The 10844-nt window shown below is 44.7% G+C and overlaps 1 long non-coding RNA gene across 2 annotated transcripts; it reads left to right on the top strand.

Annotated features, from left to right (window-relative positions):
- The first annotated feature begins 6215 nt into the window (after positions 1–6215).
- LOC134460100 (uncharacterized) lies at positions 6216–10031 on the top strand. Of its 2 annotated transcripts, XR_010036981.1 has the most exons (5): positions 6216–6392; positions 7884–7998; positions 8221–8313; positions 8602–8770; positions 9016–10031. It is a non-coding gene; the product is annotated as an uncharacterized LOC134460100 (long non-coding RNA). The 2 variants fall into 2 exon arrangements; XR_010036980.1 differs by lacking the exon at positions 6216–6392 and having other exon boundaries at positions 7828–7998.
- The last annotated feature ends 813 nt before the right edge of the window (positions 10032–10844 follow it).

Genomic DNA, 10844 nt, shown 5'->3' with positions numbered 1-10844 from the left:
CGTGCTGCGCTGCTCTCTGCTAATGCATATGGTGTTGTGGTGTTTTATGTGGGAGAGGTCTACTCTTTGCCCTTTAGCTCAGAGCTGAAAGTCATGCGTGGCCTGTTGCTTTGGTGTTGTTGTTTACCTTCCTGGACTAGACTACACAAACGGAAGATGTCTTTATTCCCTTTCCCCTTTTTCTTCTTTCCCTCCATTTTCCCTTCATTGACCGCTCTCAAGGTGTTTGAAAGCTTGCAAGATTCCAAAGAAAACCTCGAAGCACAGACAAGGCGAAGGGATTTTCATGTTCCACCCTTATTGTAATTCCTAAAACGGAAGCTGTGTTTATTCCCTTTTCATTTTGTGTAAGCGTTTCAAGACTTACAAGGTTCCAAATCGTGCTTCACAATGGAAAAGTGTAATGACCTCATGCGATCGAGTACAATGTCCTATGTGTAAAGACTTCCATCATGAGAAAGCCCACAGTGTTGCCTACTGCTGCCCTCAAGTGAAACAGTCAGTCAGAAAATAAGAGAAGGATCAGGAGGTGATTATTCTCACTACTTTCTTCTCGTAATGTCAATTGTATTTATTGGTCCGTGCTAACGGATACTCAAAACTGGAACCAGAGGGCAGAAAATGAAATTCACTGTGCAGAGGATGGCTGTAATTATCCAAAATGGATTTAGCCTTATGGATTACCTGCTCTTCATACAGTCATATTGTTCTGTTGAACACCTGTTATGTTCCTGCATACCTTGAAAATCCTGGATATTACATTTTTGTTTTCACATTGAGAAAGGTATACCAGCAGATGACAGAGACTAAAAACAAAATTGGAACATTTTAAGCATATAAAAGTATACTAAGAAAATAATATCTACGTATATTGTATCTCACACACACACACACACACACACACACACACACACACACACACACACACACACACACACACACACACACACACACACACACACACACACACACACACACTTCTTCCGTTTTGGAGGGTAAGTGGGGTGCCTATTATATCTCTCTCCATGAGTGGGACTGGGACCCAAGCTACATCAAAGCGTCGCCATAATACCGCCACTCAGCTGGAGGCCTGTGGAACTTTAGATCTTTTTTCTTTTTCCTTTTGTCCACACGCACACACACACACACGCACACGCACACACGCACACACACGCACACACGCACACACACACACACACACACACACACACACACACACACACACACACACACACACACACACACACACACACACACACACACACACACACACACACTTTCCCTCAGAACAGGCCACTGAAACTGTAGATCACCATTTTTTCTGTAGCAGCCCCCTCCTGACAATAGGCTGGAAATTGGTCAGACGTTACATTTTTGTTCTCCCCGTTCACATTTTAAATCCACCTTTTCATGTCTTCTTTCATGTGGGATAATTCCACTCATTGTGTCTGTGTAATGTGAACAGAGAAGCTTTGATCATATGAGAGAATTGTTGGTCAGAATCAAAGGAATACGACATTCCGTAATTAAAGTCTTTTTCCATGGAAAGCCGTGATTTCAGTTCACAATTACAAGCTCTTTTAAAGATTGTTCTACAGGAATGTTCTGCTTTAATTTCTTTTGTTTCCATGGACTGCCTATCCTTCTTCAGTACTTGAAGTAAGTGTTTGACGTGGTTGACTTGGACCCTTGGTCTTGGTCTCTTTTGAGGTTAGTGGGGCATTTGGTGAAACTGTGTGTGTGGGGGGGGAGAGAGAGAGAGAGAGAGAGAGAGAGAGAGAGAGAGAGAGAGAGAGAGAGAGAGAGAGAGAGAGAGAGAGAGAGAGAGAAAGAGAGAGAGAGAGTGTGTGTGTGTGTGTGCGTGCGTGCGTGCGCATGCATGCACATACAGCAGAGTGGGACTTGGTCTCGCACTAGAGTGATGCAGAGTGTAGTGGAGTTGTCTATTAGTCATGTGCAGACAGGGTTAAATGGGCCATCCTGCCTCTTCTGGGCATTTCCTTTGGACTTTAATCTCATACAGTACCTCTAGTTATCTACACAGAAACCCCTTTCTTTTCCTCTCTTCTCTTCTCTTCTCTTCTCTTCACGTCTCTTCTCTTCTCTTCTTTTTGGTTCTCTTGTCTTGTCTTTTCTTTTCTTCTCTTCTCTTCACGTCTCTTCTCTTCTCTTCTCCCTCTGCACATATAGCTTCATATCACTGACAGCTGCCCCCTTCCAGCAACTACCCTTGCCACGACCCCCGACACTTTACTTTACAACTCATTCATTACTCTCTCTCTCTCATTCTCTCTCTCTCTCTCTCTCTCTCCACACACATTCACACACACAACGTCCATCCAATCAGCTTGCACAGTTTAGTGAAGCTTCTTGTAGACATGCAAGGCAGACAAGACTAAATGACACACACGCGCGCACACGCACGCACAAACGCACGCACGCACGCACACACACACACACACACACGTGCAAGGCAGACAAGACTAAGTGATCCCTTATAGCCTACTCTCTTCTCCTCACTGCCATTCAGGAAGCTATATACCTGCTGCCATAGAAACCGAGATTGGCTCAAAAGTTAAGAGGGCCTGGAAGACTATGCAAACTTGCAGGAAACACACACACACACACACACACACACACACACACACACACACACACACACACACACACACACACACACACACACACACACACACACACACACAACTAATCCCCCTTTTTTCTATAATAGACAACCATCCACACCTAGAATGTAGGCCTATGTACTGGAAGGACTAGCCAAGGGCAGAGTGATGTGTAACCTGCTGGGTCTAAGGAATTTTCCATCCATTTTTCTGTTCAGAAAGTTATTGCAGTTTGCCAATGTAGGTCAGAACACTTATGCCTCTTTTCAACTGATGGTTTTCTGGTGGGCCTACAGCTGGGCCGCCACTTTTTGCTTTACAATTGACCTGTGTCGCGCCTATTCGAAAAGCAAAAAGTGGCGGCCGAGTCGCACTGTGTCGAGCTGTAGGCCTACCAGAAAACCGGCAATGGAGAAGAGGCAATAATGGCCTTAGGATTCAACTTTCAAGACATTGAAAACTATACACAGTTTTGTGTGTTGACAGTCTTTGCACAGCATGTAAACATTTTCAACGTTTGTTTACTCTCCATTATCACATGGAGAGTTTGATTACATAAACTGCACACATCCTCTATATACCACCAGCATTCTGAGTGCAAAGAGAAGAGAGACTGAAAGAGAGAGTAGACAGGCTGAATCATGCCTACTGTAAATATGGAAATCTTCAAGGTCTTGTCTTAGGCTTAAGAAAATGCAAAATCTATTTACAGTCGGTCCCCCTACAATGCACACCCTTTACCGAGGTAATGCCACGTCATCCACCTCGGTACGTACCGGGCCTAGCTGCAGTGTACCCAAACAACCGCCGGGTGGCACTTGGGAGCGCTCGCTATACGCTTTACCACGTGGTAGTCTCTCTCTCTCTCTCTCTCTCTCTCTCTCTCTCTCTGGCCTACAGCTTACCTATTGCAGCGCTCCCGTTTGAGCTTGGACGTCCAAAATGTTTATTACCATATGGAATATTTTACGATGCTGACGGCATATTAATATATGCTCATATTCACCAGCACGCACCGATTCAGCGGATAACAACATGCCTATAAATTGTGTGAGAACACCTCCAGGAAGTAGGAAGAGTCATAAAAAGAATAGCCTAAATAATGTAATGAATTTTCTTTTTTTTTTTTTTTTTTAAAATGATGATCGGATGAATTGCATTAATGTGCAAGCTCTGACAAAATGCAAATTGAGTGTAGCCAGAAGCCATACCGATTATCGCATCGCAAGATTTGAAACGTCTAATATTGCAACTTCAGACTTGTTGTCTGGCTGTGGATACTTTTTTCGTTTGGTAAAAATTACTGAGAGTGCAATACACCTCACCGCAGTAACCTAACAGCGCTTCATTTGAGCGTGTAAGCGTTGGCTATTTATCTCACATCGCCAACAGCTGGGGCGATAACCTAACCTACACTTCCCTAATGAATTTAATGTTGTCACATTGGCAAAAATTAGCAAGCGACTGATATTGCTGTTTTCGTGCTCAAATTAAGTGTAACCAACTGTCGGGTTATGTGTCGCAGGTGAGAAAGTGCGCATTTTTCCAGCGACACCTCTCCTTGTTACCAAATACCCTGGAGAGCACTGTACACCACAAATAGGCCTACGCCAAGACACAAATATTGAGTTTTAAAATAATATTTATTAACTAACAGAAATCTAAAAGAGTCCCGGGGCACCCCAAATCTATACAAGTCCGAAATTCCACATTTCCTTGGAGATCCCCCCCACAGTCATCCGTTCCGAAGGAGGCGGAGGAGCGGTGGCCAGGTGTCCATCCATTGCGAGGCTGGGGAGACAGGAAGAGCTTGGTGACAGTAGGCTTGATTCCATAGGCAGTCCAAATGACACTCACTTCCATAATTAAGTAGGCTACGCAGGTAATCGCTGCACTTATTCCACGTGATTTACAACACTGCACTCGCTAGTCTAGGTTAAACGTTAGGGGTGAAGTTGCACAGCACTCGCACACGGCACGGCTCACTGCAAACAATGTGTGCTGCGATTCACCTGGGTAGGCCAGCGGTGTTAAAAGTGAGTCCAAGTACAACTGGGTTTGGAGAGAGAGAGAGAGGGGAAATATATGCTGGGAAATATATGCAATGTCATCTCATAATCATGGAGTTCCTCATGCGATTTCATCTGGGTCAGTCAGAAATGCATGCACCTTGCGCACCGGGAAGTGTGTTTTTTCAAACAAGAAAACTGGTTCATCATATGCATGGCTTAAACTGACTTTAATGTTTGCCAACGTGCTATAGTTTTCCTCTCATAATAGCACCTGGCGACTGTGACCACAGTTAGATGACCTCGCGCGCGTAAACCCATTAAAATATAGCCTAGCCTTCTGTGGCTATTCAGAGCAATATGAACCAATCAGGTCGGCGTTGCTATTAAGCAAAATACATCCCTGATATCTAGCCTACTAAAATAAGATGCATTTGTCTAATATTTGGAGACATCGCCTTGCTCTTTCTGCGGGGAATTAAGCGCCTCTCTCCCTCGCTCTCTCTCTCTCCCTCTCTCGCCCACACACACACACACACACACACACACACACACACACACACACACACACACACACACACACACTAAGCCCATACGACTTCATTGCGAGCGTCGACGTTGCGCAACGGACGTCAGCGAGAACTTGTTGTCATGATGTGGGTGTTATTAAATACAGCGCATTTAAAGTCGGCCACAAATATGAACGAGACGATGAGCTCGCACCGGTTTGCTCTACTAACACACCACGTGTGAGGAGTGGGGGACAGGCAGTGAGGAGGAGCTGAAGTGGGGACCTGCGCAAACTTGTGTAGAGGTGTGAGACAAGACCCATATACACACGTGAGTGAGTTGTTGACCAACCAGTTCATGGGCGCGTGACCTCGGAGGCAGTCCGCCGACGAGCGCCGACGAGCGTTGAAGGGGATAAGCAACTGCAGAGGTTGCAAGATCTGTCTGCAGCCGCATTCATCCCGCGATAGTTTTACACCATGTGACATGTCACCTCGTCAACGCAACGTCGACGAAATTTCGAAGTTTGACAGGAAATCTAACCGTCATGCAGCATTTTCATCCAGGGTGCATTGCTGTCTAAATGCGCATTCATGCGTTGATGACAACTCGATCGCACCTACTGTTTGGAGAGGACGCATTTAAACTGTAACAGTTTAGGCAGTAGGGGAGAGCAGGGACTCATGAAACTCGGGACGAATGAAACACTGCGATTTACTCGAAAACTTTAACATAGCCTATCCGAAAGTATGAAAAGTCAAAGTTGTCAGGTTTACAGGCAAAAGGGATTTAAGTGTCAGTAGACACTGTCGGGACGAATGAAACACCCGTTTCATCCGTCCCTCTCGCCCATTGACTTAAAGCAGGATCAAAATAAAATGGGAGCACTTGAGATGACTATGTTCCAACTTGTCTTGAGCACCGTCGTAGCGCAACAAATCATTATCGTAAACATAGCCTAGATAATTGGAAATTACAAAAAATAGGCTACATTTTATAGACTTTGGCTATAGGCTAAGCCGACTCCTCTACCTGTTTGAATCAATATGGTCCAGCTGCGTCTTGTCCAGCTAATACCGCTACGCCCATTCCCCCTTACTAGACCGCCCTCACAGTAACGCCCCTTTGGCTGTTCAAGTTTCTGAACTCAACTCAGTGACATGCTACCGAATGACAACACAAGCGCCGCGCGGGACTTTTAAAAACGACTCACTGGATGGATTTCGCTGCAGCGATCACTCAACTGTCGGTAAGATTTCAGTATAAATGCATGAATATACATAACTGTTACTTTACTAGTTGACTTTCAGTCGGAGGGCGAACATTTAACCACCTCGGCACCACGACCCCCACCAACTAGCGGTTTTGGCTAAAGTTTTTTAGCTTCAAGGCAAGCTAACAGGCCCCCCTTCGTAAGTTTGTTTCAGATGTTGTGTGTGTAGTGGTCATAATGTACAGCACTAAGTTATGGGCAGACAAAGCAACTATTAGTCCTGTGTAATTACCATTCTTGTGACTACTTCACTGCATATGTTAAGCAGGAAACTGCCTTTGGTTCCCAAATATGAACATCTGTTGCCCTCCATACCCGACTACAGGCTTCACTGCCTGGGAAATCTGTGCTAGTTTATTACAGTATTTCCAACCTGGTAGCTAGCTAGCCAGCCTGGTCAGAATGGACAAAGGCAGCACATCTCAGAATATTGTTACGACAAGCGAGGCAAATGTGAATGGAGTACATTGTTATGTGTAAGGTAAGACATAAGGGCTAGCCAGACTAGAATAAAAGTTAACTAGGCCTACTACGAAAAGTTAATTCATAAACGTTTTGACGGTCTTTCGAATGGTTATCCGATTGTGTGCTTGCTTGCTTAAATATCATAAAGTTCGCCACAAAGTGATCACGAAATGATCTCCGTATTAATAACAGTTTCGTGGTTTATTACTCGTTTGAATAAACGTATAGTTTTGACATCCCTTTCAAATGACACGCGATGTTTTGAATGTTTGTTGTACCACGAGCTATCACGAAATGATGCTGTATTTACCCTTAAACAAATTACCGGTAAGCACTGGGCCAAAAGGTGTTTATACAGTAGTTTCTTCCTGTGCTGTGTTGTGCACGTCTGGTTCATCATCTGAGCCATCAGTAGTGTTTCTTTGAGGCAAAGATGTATAGAATAGCACTGAAAGTCGGAGGTGTCATATTTGTTCAACCTGGTGTTAATCGTAATTTCAATTCTTGACCAGTGCATGTAAAGAAATTGAAAATAAAACCGACTTGACTTGACTTGTCATTGGGTCTGATTTTAAATGTGCCATATAGTTCAATGTGGGAGCAGGTTCACACACTAAATAAGACACTAAGGTCAAGCACAAGCAGATTTTTTTTTATTTTTTTTTAACAATTCTCAGAGTAGATTAGAGCAGACGTTTCAGGTTGCTGCCATCAGAGAGTAGTGACTTGACCTTAGTGTCTTTAGTGTGCTCCCACATTGAAGTCTACTTTTTGGGTCCATGCACCTACTTATTTCTAAACATCTAGAGCACAACAACACCCCTGCCTCCTGATGTGCCATATAACCTGTATCTCTCCGTGTGTGTGTGTGTGTGTGTGTGTGTGTGTGTGTGTGTGTGTGTGTGTGTGTGTGTGTGTGTGTGTGTGTGTGTGTGTGCGCGTGTGTGTGTGTGTGTGTGTGTGTGTGTGAGAGAGAGAGAGAGAGAGAATGTGTGCACGCAGATATAAGAAGTTGGGGTTGATGATCCACATGATGGTGATGGACCAGGACAGCTCTGGACCTCCTGACTGGCAGCTCCATCCTCAACCTCTCTTCCTGCCCTTCACACATGTGCAGGTAAGGCCAATTTTTTAAAACTCACTGCATTGTCTGAGGCAAAAGTAGGAGAAAAGAAGTGTGCGAGTGAGTGAGAACCCGGTCATTATACATGTGACCCTTAAAGGGCGTGTGTGTGTCCTAGAACCAAGACAGTGGCAGTGTGTGTCCGTCTGCCTTTGGTTAAGGGTATCTTTAAGATACTACCTTGTTGTGGTAACATAATTTTGCTATTTCTGACAGGCAGCCAGTTTTCTGAAAGATGGTTGATGTCAGTACCAACATGTTGTGATGGAGGCTTCCACCTGAGCTGAACACAGAAACTTGCACACAGTGGTGAGTAAATCACTGAATCTGTTTTGTTCTGCACTAGACCAATACAGTAATTCCTTCATGTGCTGTGTTTATTTATAGCAGAACTTGTGTATAGAGGATAATACAAAACACTGGCACAGTAGTAGTGACCCCTGTACAGGCCAGAAGCTCTGTATCTCTTCAGCCTGGTGTTCTGCATTAAAATGATGGGTGTGATTTTTATGTAGTGTATTCTATGTATACCCTCTCGTGTGTGTGTGTGTGTGTGTGTGTGTGTGTGTGTGTGTGTGTGTGCATGCACGTGTGCAGATGGAAGCAGTCGTTCCTGTTCAGCATCGATATGCCAGTAATGGGTTTGATGAGCCACAGCATGGTGATGGTCAATCAGCATCAGGACCAGGGCAGCTCACAAGGAGAACCTCCTGCCCTGCCTCGTCATCCTCAACCTCCCATCTCCCTGCTCTTCACACATGTGCAGGTGAGGCCAACCTCTAAAATGCACACTTGACTTGAGGCAAAGGGGGGAGAATAGGCCTGCGTGCGTGCCTGTGTGCGTGCCTGCCTGCGTGCGTGCCTGCGTGCCACACTTTAAGACAGTAGCAGTGTGTGGGGGGGCGTGTGCACAAGCATATGCACATGGTCATGTCTTTCTGTAGGTAGATAGGGGGTGCTTGTTTTTGTCTTTATTTTCATTCATAACATTAGCATGCCTTTTTTTGACAGGCACGAAGCCAGTTTTCAGAGGGAGGGCTGATGACACCAGCAGCTTTGGTTCTGAACCTGATCAACCCAGCACCAACCACTGTGCCGCTCCTCCTCTGCCAACTGCACCACATGGCTCCACCATCTCAAAAAGGCACAGACACTACTCCACTTCCTGCGAAGGATGAGAGAAGAGCCGACCGCCCCACATCGGCACTCACCACCTTCTACAGGGGTGTCATTGAGAGCATCCTGACCAGCAGCCTCTCTGTCTGGCATGGCAGCCGTCAAGCTGAAGACTAGAAGGCAGTACAGAGAGTGTGGTGAGCTCGGCAGAAAAGCTCATAAGATCACCCCGACCAGCCATTCAGGATCTGTACACTTCACACTGTTCCAAGAGGGCAATGAACATCATAAAGACACAACTCATCCAGCATACAGACTGTCCTCCCTACTACCATCAGGGAAGCGCTAGCCCGGCATGCGGTGCCGCACAAGCACACTGGGAAACGGCTCTCCTCAACGTTCTGAAGAAAACCACATGAATATTCAAAGGACACTGGAGAATATTCCATGAACACTTCTTTCACCATGCCACTTACACTTTACTCATTGCACCTTATATACAGCATCTTCACATCACCTGTATGATCTCCTCCTGCCATGTGTGTGTGTGTGTGTGTCCACTGTGTTTGTGTATTTATTGTCCATCAGTATGTTATTCTTCTTATTGCACACTGTTTGTGTCTCTGTGTGACTGTATTTATTGAATGTATCAGTCTGTATTTCATGTCAATGCATTACTTTTAGTTATTAGTTAAACTGCACATTGGAGACTGGTCAAACACAATTTCAAACTTTGTGTTAACCCTCCATAGATTTTTGTCAAAAAATGGAGTCTAATCTACTGTACTATTCAGGCTATCAACAGACCACACAGTTGAGTGCTGTTTTATGCACTCTGAATATGAGGAGAAGGAGGTGACCGTTCACACTTCATAGTGTAAAAGTAAACAGAAATAAAATTTCACATTTCATTCCTGTCTCGTCCTCTTCTTTCAGCAATGTATGTGGCCTACATGCAGGGAAGCTGACAGGGGGGGGCAAAGGGGTCCGTTGACCTGGGCCCAGTGAGACGAGGGGTCCAGGAATGGGTCCTCATTACATTGTATGTAGTCTATGTATTGAGTGGGGGGCCCTTTCAGATGACTTTGTCCTGGGCACAGCCAAAGCTGTCAGCGGTCCTGATTATGTACGCACAAACACTGGTTACAATGGTAGGGAACATTTTCTCTGTTTTCTGATGGCCTTTGAATTAAGACAGGCCAATCTGGAACCTCTCCTGGATAAAGAGGTAAGCTTCAATAGTGTGGTCACTCCTAAATTATAGACAGACATGGAGTATGGTTGCCTGGTTAACACCAGACCTAATCACAAGTGAAGTGTCTTTCAGATCTTTTCAGATTTCAGATTGTGTAGAACTAAAGGCAGTGTGGGAGTTCCCAGGCTAGGAGTATGGGCCTATGGTAATGAAGAAATCGTTTTTCTCCAATAAAACAAACAAATAGCCTATTGCTATTTCAAATACTATTTCATATATTTTTTCATTAATATCTGCTCTTTCCAAGCTGACCACATTGCCACATAAATGTGGTGAGGTGACACTCCTTTAAAAAGTCGGGAATGTGTTGCTGATGTTTTACATTGTTTCAAACGTTTCTAAGTAGCCTATATCGTCTTACCAAGTGAACAACCTCGACAAAAGGGGTTTTTAAATTATTAATATTTTTCCGGGTGTGTTAATATCCTGGAAAGGATGTTTAATCATATAGCCTACAGTGTTAACAGTG

The sequence above is a fragment of the Engraulis encrasicolus genome, chromosome 12 (genome assembly GCF_034702125.1).
Source record: "Engraulis encrasicolus isolate BLACKSEA-1 chromosome 12, IST_EnEncr_1.0, whole genome shotgun sequence".
NCBI lineage: Eukaryota > Metazoa > Chordata > Actinopteri > Clupeiformes > Engraulidae > Engraulis > Engraulis encrasicolus.
Note: the sequence above shows the minus strand (reverse complement) of the source record. Positions and strands in the feature narration are given on the sequence as shown.